Here is a 9037-nt window from a genome sequence, read left to right on the forward strand (position 1 = left end):
AGGTCTTTGAACCCAGGGTTAAGTGTCCTGGTTTGTTTTTGCAGATCAGTTTACACCTCCGCAAGAGCAGAACCCCATGTTTTTGGCACTCAGTGTTCATCACAAGGTAAGAGAGAACTGTGCGACCGGGCAGTTAGTCTCTTGGACCCTTTGATAGTCGAGAGCAGCTTTCTACATGGTTTTTCATATGTTTTCCGCACTTTTTTAGGGTTTAGATTGAAGACAAAGGTGACTACGGCATAGTAAGTTTGTTTTTCCGTGATTTTGGGTTATTTTTGGCACAGTGAGGTGCATTCACTGGGGTGATGGCGATGTGTGTTTTCACTCTGCAAAGCACGTTTTCAATGACGTTTTGGACACCTTGTACATAGTGATGTTTTGTTTCTTGTTCCATTAATGACACACAGAGTAACTTATACGCATAATTCATTTTACAGGCCCCCGAGGAAGAGCTCGTTTGAGCTTGAAATGCATTGGGCACCAAGATAAAGTCATCTATTGTCATTGTTGAAAAATGTAACAATGTGAATTTCCTGATATTGTATAATTTTTGAATGAAAGCATTATGTAACTGAGGAAAAGTTACTTAATCATTTGTGGTTTATTTTACGATAAAGTGTATATTTTGAAAACAAACAACTGTGTTTATTGAGTAAAAATTAAGGCGGAGTGTTTTGTATTACAACCGCGCAGAGCGACAGTGCGCTGAGGTTAAGTGTCTCAGACACTTAAGATAAGTAAGCATAAGCCAGTCCACAATACATGGGTCATTCTGATTGCATTCCCAGCTTGTGGTGGGGGGAGGGTCAATATAGCGAGGTGTCATGGGCAGAATTAAAGTCCCCACCTCATATACTTGGCATTGCCAGGGCTTCTATCAAGGGCTTGGATGAAGTACAACTGTCTCAAACTCAACACAGACAAGATGGAAGTCCTCATTTTTGGGAACAACACCTCACCATGGAATGACACATGGTGTCCCATGGAGCACGGCATACCCCCGCATCAAAATACCATGCCAGCAACCTCTGCATCATTCTGGATTGCAAGCTATCCATGAAGAAACAAGTCAATGCAGTCTCATCCACCTGCTGCCACACCCTTTGCATTCTCCACAAGAGCTTCAGGTCGCGCCCAGCAAACACCAGAAGGACCATCATGCAAGCCCTCATCACCAGTAGACTGGACACTGGAAAGACAATCTGCGTAAGAATCACTGCACGCCTCCAGACGAGACTACAGACAATACAGAACTCAGGGGCAAGACTCATACTCACCCTCACAAAAGGGCCCACGTCACACCCCATCTCAAGAAACTATACTGACTCCCGATTCAGAAGAGATGCCAGTTCAAGATGATGAGTCATGCCTACATGGCCTTGCACAACGAAGGACCAGCATACACAACAAATGCCTGACCTTCCACTATCAATCAATCAATCAATCAATCAATCAAAATTACTTTATTCGGTATACAGCAATACCATAAAAGTACAATACAATTAGAATTAAAAAAAACAAGAAATAAAACCTTCTACCGGGTACCTAGACAGTTGGTACAAAATATTAGCAAATAACAGAGCAAATCATCGTGGGTAATAAGGTTGAAAATGTGCTGAAAGTTAGAAAGTCTAACACTCCTGAGCAGATTACACTCAAAAAGGGCAAGTTACGAAACAAGGGTAATATAAAACCAACATGGTAAAAAAGGAAAAACCCCCAAGCATAAAATTCATCTGTGTAAAAAACAAGGAGAAGGGCATCATAAGTGTTGGTACCAAAGAGAAAAAAGGATAATTTAACGACCAGTGTCATAATCCCCTGTCCTTAGTATTTCTCAGTCTTGCGGCCATCCTTAGGAACAGTGCAAAAAAGTGTGAAGGCCTCCTCAGACAATTTCAAGAACAATAGCGCAACCTTTGCGTGTTTGAACCTAGCATTCTTTAAAATGCTCTTTAAAAACAACTTCCTGGGGTGACCGTAATAGGGGCACAACAAAACAAAATGGAGCATGTCCTGCGGAGACTTATAGTCGCAGCCGCAGGGGCCCCTCAACTCTATGGATGATAGAAACCCCGAAGGACACCCTAGTGTGTTATGGAGTAGGTTCAACCTAAATCTAGTCATCAGGAATCTGTCCTGAGCATTATAAAAATAAGACAGGTATGGTTCCAAACCTGGGCTGGATTTAGCCAAGAGTTGGGCTCTCACGGATGGTTTTTACCATCTCTGTGTCTTCCCTGATGGAGGCCTTGTTCTTTAAGAAAGCGGACTGAACAATCGCCTTGTCCCGGGCTAACAAAGATCTCGGGGTGTTAAAATAATCAGCAAAACCCAGGCCCAACAGGGTCTCCCTTACATATTTAGGCCAAGGGATATTGTACCCGTGCTCCCTGGTAATGCAATCAGTTATTATCTGTTTGCTTCGAGCCGCTTCAAGGTTAGTCCATATTTTAAGCCAGCAAGTGAGAGGTTTCAATTGAATCCCATCTCTGATGTAAGTGAGACCTAACTCTTCGTGGATTGAATAGGAGGGGGTGCTCTGTGGGACTCTAAGTAACCGTCAAAGGAATTTATTTTCTTCTATTTGGATCCTTAATGGGTCAATGAAACCCCAAACCTCACTGTCATATAGTGTTTTGGCATTACAGATGGCCCTATACAAATTCAAGATTTGCTCAGGAGCCCAGCGACCCAACCTGTGTGCAAAATTCATGATTGCCCCGGAAGAGCTGATAAGAGATCTGCATTTCTCATCTGACAGAGTATTAAACCTGATGCGGCTATCAAATAAAATTCCCAGATAAGAAAATGCCTGCACTTTTTATAGACAGTGGGTGCCGATCCTTAAGGTGAATTTCCTGCCTGGCCTTTTTCCCATCTCCATGATGTATGATTTGGAGAGATTAGCGGACAGGTCCAGGTTCTCCATGAAGATGACAAAGCCATCAATGAGGTGCTGAAGGCCCCGCGCAGTACGTGACAGAAGTACTAGTCGTCCGCGTAAAGCAGAACCGGGATCCCTCTTCTACCTATCCTCGGACAGTCCACCCCTAATGCTCCCAGTGCCTTATCTAAACCATTAATATATAAAGTAAATAAGAAAGGCGCCAGGATGCAGCCCTGTCTCACTCCCCTAGAGCAAGGGAAAGAATCAGAAATGTCTCCCTCGTCATTGTATCTGCCCTGGGCTGAAGTGTACTGGTGCAAAGTGCTTAAAATATTAACCAGTCCTGAATCCACGCCCAAGGCCCCCAATAGCTCCCACAGTTTCTTATGGTTAACCCGGTCGAATGCTGCTGTGAGGTCCATGAAAGCCAAGTACACCGTCTCATCGCTGGCGACAGTGTACTTGGCGACACGGAGATAAAGGTTGAGACATTGGTCAGAGGTTGAGCGACCCGGCCTGAAGCCATACTGTATATCCGAAATGATGTCATGTTCGTCTGCCCAATCCATAAGCCGATTAAGAATAGCTCTCCCATGACTTTCACTGTGACATCAATGAGGGAAATATGCCTGTAACATTGTGGGTTATCTTTGTTACCCTTTTTGAAGATTGGGACAATTGTCGCAGTGGACCAGGATGACGGCATACCTGCCTCCACTGCCGTATTGATCACTCTTAATAAAATAGAAGCCCACAAGTCTACCTGGGTTAATAGGAGATCTGGAGGGATCCCATCCGGGCCCGGGGTCTTATTCCGGGTTAAGCCCTCAATTCCCGCTTTTATCTCACCCAAAGAAAATGGGGTTTCAACACCCCTTTGATTTCCTATCACTGCTGATGGTACTAAATTGCTCATACTATCATGATTATAGAGGCCTTGAAAGTGCTCCACCCAAGCCTCTGGCAGGACGTGGCAGACAGGCTTTGATTTATTCTTATCCTGAAAACAGGGTTTATTTAGAATTTTCCAGAAGGCAGTCACATCCCTTGATTAGGCCGCTTCCCTCAGATTCTCCCAAGCCTGCTATTGCAATGAGGTTTTGCATTGTTTTAGTGCATGTTTATACATCCCCCGGCAAGTGAACACCGTTGTTTTATCTTTGGGAACAATCTGTAAAGCTGCCTTCAGTTCCCTCAAGGCACTAGAGCATTGCTGATCAAACCACCTGTGAGTATCCTCATCCTCTTTTGGAGTTCTACGTCTAAGCAGGCCGTCCATACAATGTGCTACTCCCTCAAATGCATTGATTAGGTCCACCTCCTCTACTGTTGGGTCTCGACACTTCCAGACCTGCTGGGTTTTCTCCGTCAGTAGTGCCCTGTAGAATTTATCACAATTGATGTTTGACCATCTCAGTCTACTTCCCTGGTCCATGGCTGTAAAGGAGCCTCTGGTCTGCTTACGATGGGAATGTTTTACTGAGTCAGGGTCCCTTAGGATCAACACCAGGGGGTTATGGCCACTGAAGGTGCTAAACTCCACATTCAAACTTAAAATCCGACATATTAAGGAGCTTGGAACAAAAATAAAATCAATAACAGAGCCCCTTCCCTTCCCTTTAAAGGTTGGGAGGATACGTCCCCGCTGCTCCTATCAAAACCATCATGTGAGTAAGGGCATGTGTGCCCAACAGCTTGCTTAACTCAAATCCCTCCCTGCTGTGTTCCATGTGCAGTCCCTCTTCCCTTGGGCAAGCGGACCATTCTCCCTTACTGCTAATTAAGTGGGGGCACAATTGACAACTAAAATCTCCCAACACCACCAGTTGGGCGCTAGCAACCCCATGCGATTCTAATCCTATCAACCTGTGTTCCAGCTCTACCAAGTTGGCTAATGTCTGTCCGCCCTTGATGGCATTACAAAAATTAATACAAATTAATTTTAATCCCTTGTTCGTAAACCGTATTCCTTGTGTGCATACTGAATCCCAAACTAAGTCCTCCCATTTCCGATGTAACCTCAAATCCACATAAGTAATTAGGCCTCCCTTGGCTCGCCCTGAAGAGGATCTACATGCTGGAACAGAATACATTTTGTAGCCTTCCAGTGCTAGTGCGCTACAATCTGCCTCCCACGTTTCTTGCAGACAAATAATGTTAAATCTCCTGATATATCCTAGCCAGTCCTGATTTTTTAGTTTACTGGACAGGCCTGCTATGTTCCAGGAGATTATATTTATATTTTCCTGCCCTCCTACTACTGGGGGGTTAGACCTTTGGTCAATGTGCCCAGTTAAAGATGCAACTAATCTACGTGGATTTGTCCCTATATCCAGCGTGCTATGGGCTCCATGAATGAGGGGCGGTTTTGATGTCACCGTCATCTCCTCGACTAACCCTCCATTATCCCTGCTGTGGTGCACATCCTCCCGTGCCACCCCTTGTCCTAGGATTGGCCCCCCAACTAGTCAATCTAATTCACTTAGGGCGGAAACACTTTGGAGTGGCGCGTATCGATTAAATAACGGTGCTGGACGATCCTTCCAGGTTGACCTCGCAGGCTTTCGCCTCGGATCTTCCCTGTTCATAGGGTGCATCAGGTCTCTGTAAAAGAAATTAAGTGGGAGCAGTCTGATGCTAGTACCGCACTCCTTCTGGTATGTCCCCTTCTTTTGGTAATACAAAAGCTCTCTGGCCATTTCCGGATACCTAAAGTTTAAAATTACACAGTCTCCCGGGTAACCCTTCCTGCTATTTCCGATCCATGACACTCTTCTGGCAATTAGAATATGCCTGTGATTTCTAATGTTAAAGCCTAAATTATTGGCCAATCAATGATCTGCTTTGTTGATCAAGGAGCTTGTGGTTTCTTCCCTCGCGTCTCTACATGCTGGGATCCCTGTCAGAACTATTGTATAGGGGCTTGCAGCTGGTGGGAGGTCTAGTACGGATAAATCCCGGGTGTCCACTGCCTGGTCCTCTAATGACGACCCTGGTTCTTCGGGTTTAGCAGGTCTACCCCCGGGAGATCTAGTTATAGCACCACTGTTAGATCTGTGCTCTAACCTCTCCTACCTTGTCTGCCCATTGTCTTCCCTAGAACTAAATGGGCCTAGTACCTTGATCCTATTGGTTCCCTCTGTTGGATTCTTCTTTACCACCTCTTGCCTAGACATGTGCAGGACTTTTTCATTGTTTGCCCCTCCCATGCGATCTATCGACTGTGCTACCTTGGGGTGTATACTAGTCTCAGCGTCCCCCCTCCCCATAGGCCGTGGCCCCTTCTCCATTGAGGCCACAGTACTACCTTGTGTGAGTAGCCACGAAAGTTGCCCTTCTATCACGTTCAGTCTCTCATACAGGGGCCCCAGATGAGAGGTTAATAGGGTCTCCAACTTTGACATTAGTTCTCTATCCCTTCCCTGCGGCGTCGCTGTCTCTCTGCAGTTCTGACACAGGGTGGGGGTTGTAGATAGCCGTTCTTCAGTAACCCCCTTCACTTTCACTCCTCCTCTCTGTCTTGGTTTTATTCGAAATATGTTGTCCCCCTCTCCTTGAGCTGTTAGCTAGTGCCTTGGCCTCAGCTAAGGCGGTGGTCGTAGTTGATGTACCCTTGGCCTGCAGGGCCTTTTTGGATCGGGTGACCACCTCGCCACTGGACCTTGGGGTGAGTATTTTGTCTGCCACGTCTATAGATATGACATCCTCCTCTTCCCCTAACCCTACTAAGTCAGGTGTCATGGAAATGCGGCCTGTTATACCCTCCCCCTCTTGTGTGGTGTTATGCGTCTGATTACGGTCATCGTCCATTGACTCAATGGCTTGTAGAGATAGGTCCACCCTCAATGGTGATAAGGTAGTATGAATTGTAGCCTTAGTGATGGCACTGGCTACCGTGTTGTGTTGACCAGGGGGAATCCCAGTAGTGGGGGATGGACACCTAGCTATAGAACCCATGGACGATCTCTAGTGTTCTATTAGCTTATCCAAGGAGAGCCTCTTTTCCGTCAACTGAATTTCATGGATTAACAGGGAGTCAGCCCTTAATTGAAAAGCGTCCAAAGTCCTCTTTCCCCACCCCACCCCCGCAGCTGAGCTTGCCTCTTTGCGTTTACTCATATCACAGGTAATGGCAACAATCCCCAGAATATGACGAGAATGATCCCCTATAGGAGGACAATATTCAGTACCTTATGATAGAAAACAATCTGGCGTTTCTCAGTCCTGCATAACCTCTTTATAGCCGCCTCCTGGGGCTTGGCGGTACAAATCTGGGCCTGTGGATATTACACCCGACTCCAACCCCCAACCTTGATTGGAGTTCCTCTTAGTCCTGAGAATTCTGCAAGTCCATAGATGACAATTAAGGGGGTGGCCCAGCCCGGCCTCTTTCGGCCCCTGATGGGCGCGGGCGGGTTCCGCCCTTGGCCCGGGCTTAGCCCGGCCAGCGCCCGGGCACGCCCACACATGCCATGCACTGCATGGGGCCTCAGTCGATTAAATGCGCCTCCTGGCGCTGAGCGATGACGCGGTCAGCTAGCGCCACCACAGGCCTCTGGGGAATGCAGTTCCTTACTGCGAGAGGCTGGCGAGTCCGTGATTAGATGCGGCGGCGGCCGCAGGATAGCAGCGGTTCCCCCTTCAAGGGCACAAGGAGCCGGTAAAAGAAGCAGGTAGCAGACTGCATCTTGGTCAGTGTAGTGCGCATTCCTACCAGGGCACACTCATGTGTCTCCAGCCTGACTGGTCAGCCCGAGGCAGCCCCACCTCCATTGCCAGAGCGTCCCGTTTAGGTCGGAGTGTGGCCTTCACATCTTTGATTGCTCGCAAATGTTTGTCAAAGTGCTCTCCCTGGGCTTGTGAACTCTGTGGGGCAGTGGTCTGTAGTGCCTCTTGTTGGAAGAGAGGATACTGAGGTTCGTTCCTCCCACTGTCCGTGTCTCCCTTGTGCTGCCGTTTCTTGACGGTCTTTGTGCCGGAGTGAGTTGAGAGGGGTCTGCATCTGAAGTGCTGCGAAGGCTTAGAGTGCAACCCTCTATTCAATAGGACGTGTTCACCCCAGCAATCACTGCTGCCAGGTAGGTGTAAGGTATCTCCCCTCTGGTGCCCGCTCTTCCTCCTTTGTTCCTCACCAGTGCAATGAAGTAGTCAATGTTGATGTGCCAAGCTAGGGCACTGTCTAAGTGCTGGGGTGGTGATTGGTTCCCTGCCTTCTAGTAAGGGGAGAAGGTCAGCACATGTGGGACCCTTTACGTGGGTCTGAATGCTCCATATCCTCCTCGGTCCCGCCGGCTCAGGGCATCCGACTCACTTAAGGTGTTCTCAGCGCATCCCTAGGTGTTAGTCTATACTGAGAAAGAGAGCAACAATTTGTATTCACCTGCTATGCGGGAGCATAAGGCCCAGTCTTCTGTGCCTGTCCCAATGATCAGGGTCCTCTGTTTAGCATAGTAGCCCCCTAGGGCCAAGGAAGATTGGTGCACCTTGTTGTGGTGGCTGGGGACGACTTGCTCGGCATGTACCACAGGCCTAGATCCTGCGATCAATCAGAGTGCCTCTTGCCCATGCCTGTCTCTTAGTGGGCATCTCCTGCTGGGGGTTCCTGACCAGTGTTATCTAGACCAGCTGCCCTCCAAGCCCGTCTCTGCGATATCTCCCCCTCTACCACTGCCGACCGTCCCCGGCTTCAGAAGGCCAGAGCAATCCATGGGAGACCACGGCTACAGATGCACTGTGTGGTCCCTGATGTCAGACACGGTCGCTCCCACGCTCCCTGGCTCCTGACGGTATCGTTACCCTTACCTCAGACCATCTGTGTACTTGTGCATCTGCATTAGCGCTTGTGATTTGTGGTTTGTGATTTGTGCATCTGCATTAGCGCTTGTGATTGTGCATCTGTTTTAGCGCTTGTGATTTACTTCTCATTCCGCTCAGTTTGTGGCACGTTTCAGGTATTCTGCAGCGCAACATAATTTAGGCATTTTAATTAGCGCAACGGAAACGGAGCTGCGCTCTACCTGTTTACTTCAATCTGCATATTTAAAGCGCCTGTGAACATTTATCTGTGCCCCAGCCTCACTCGACTTGTCTCTACCTCCATTTTGTTTGTTGTTGTAGCCCTTCCTCCTCGCACCGCTCCCGCCTCCC

This window comes from Lissotriton helveticus, chromosome 1_2 (assembly GCF_964261635.1).
Source record: "Lissotriton helveticus chromosome 1_2, aLisHel1.1, whole genome shotgun sequence".
NCBI classification, from domain to species: Eukaryota; Metazoa; Chordata; class Amphibia; order Caudata; family Salamandridae; genus Lissotriton; species Lissotriton helveticus.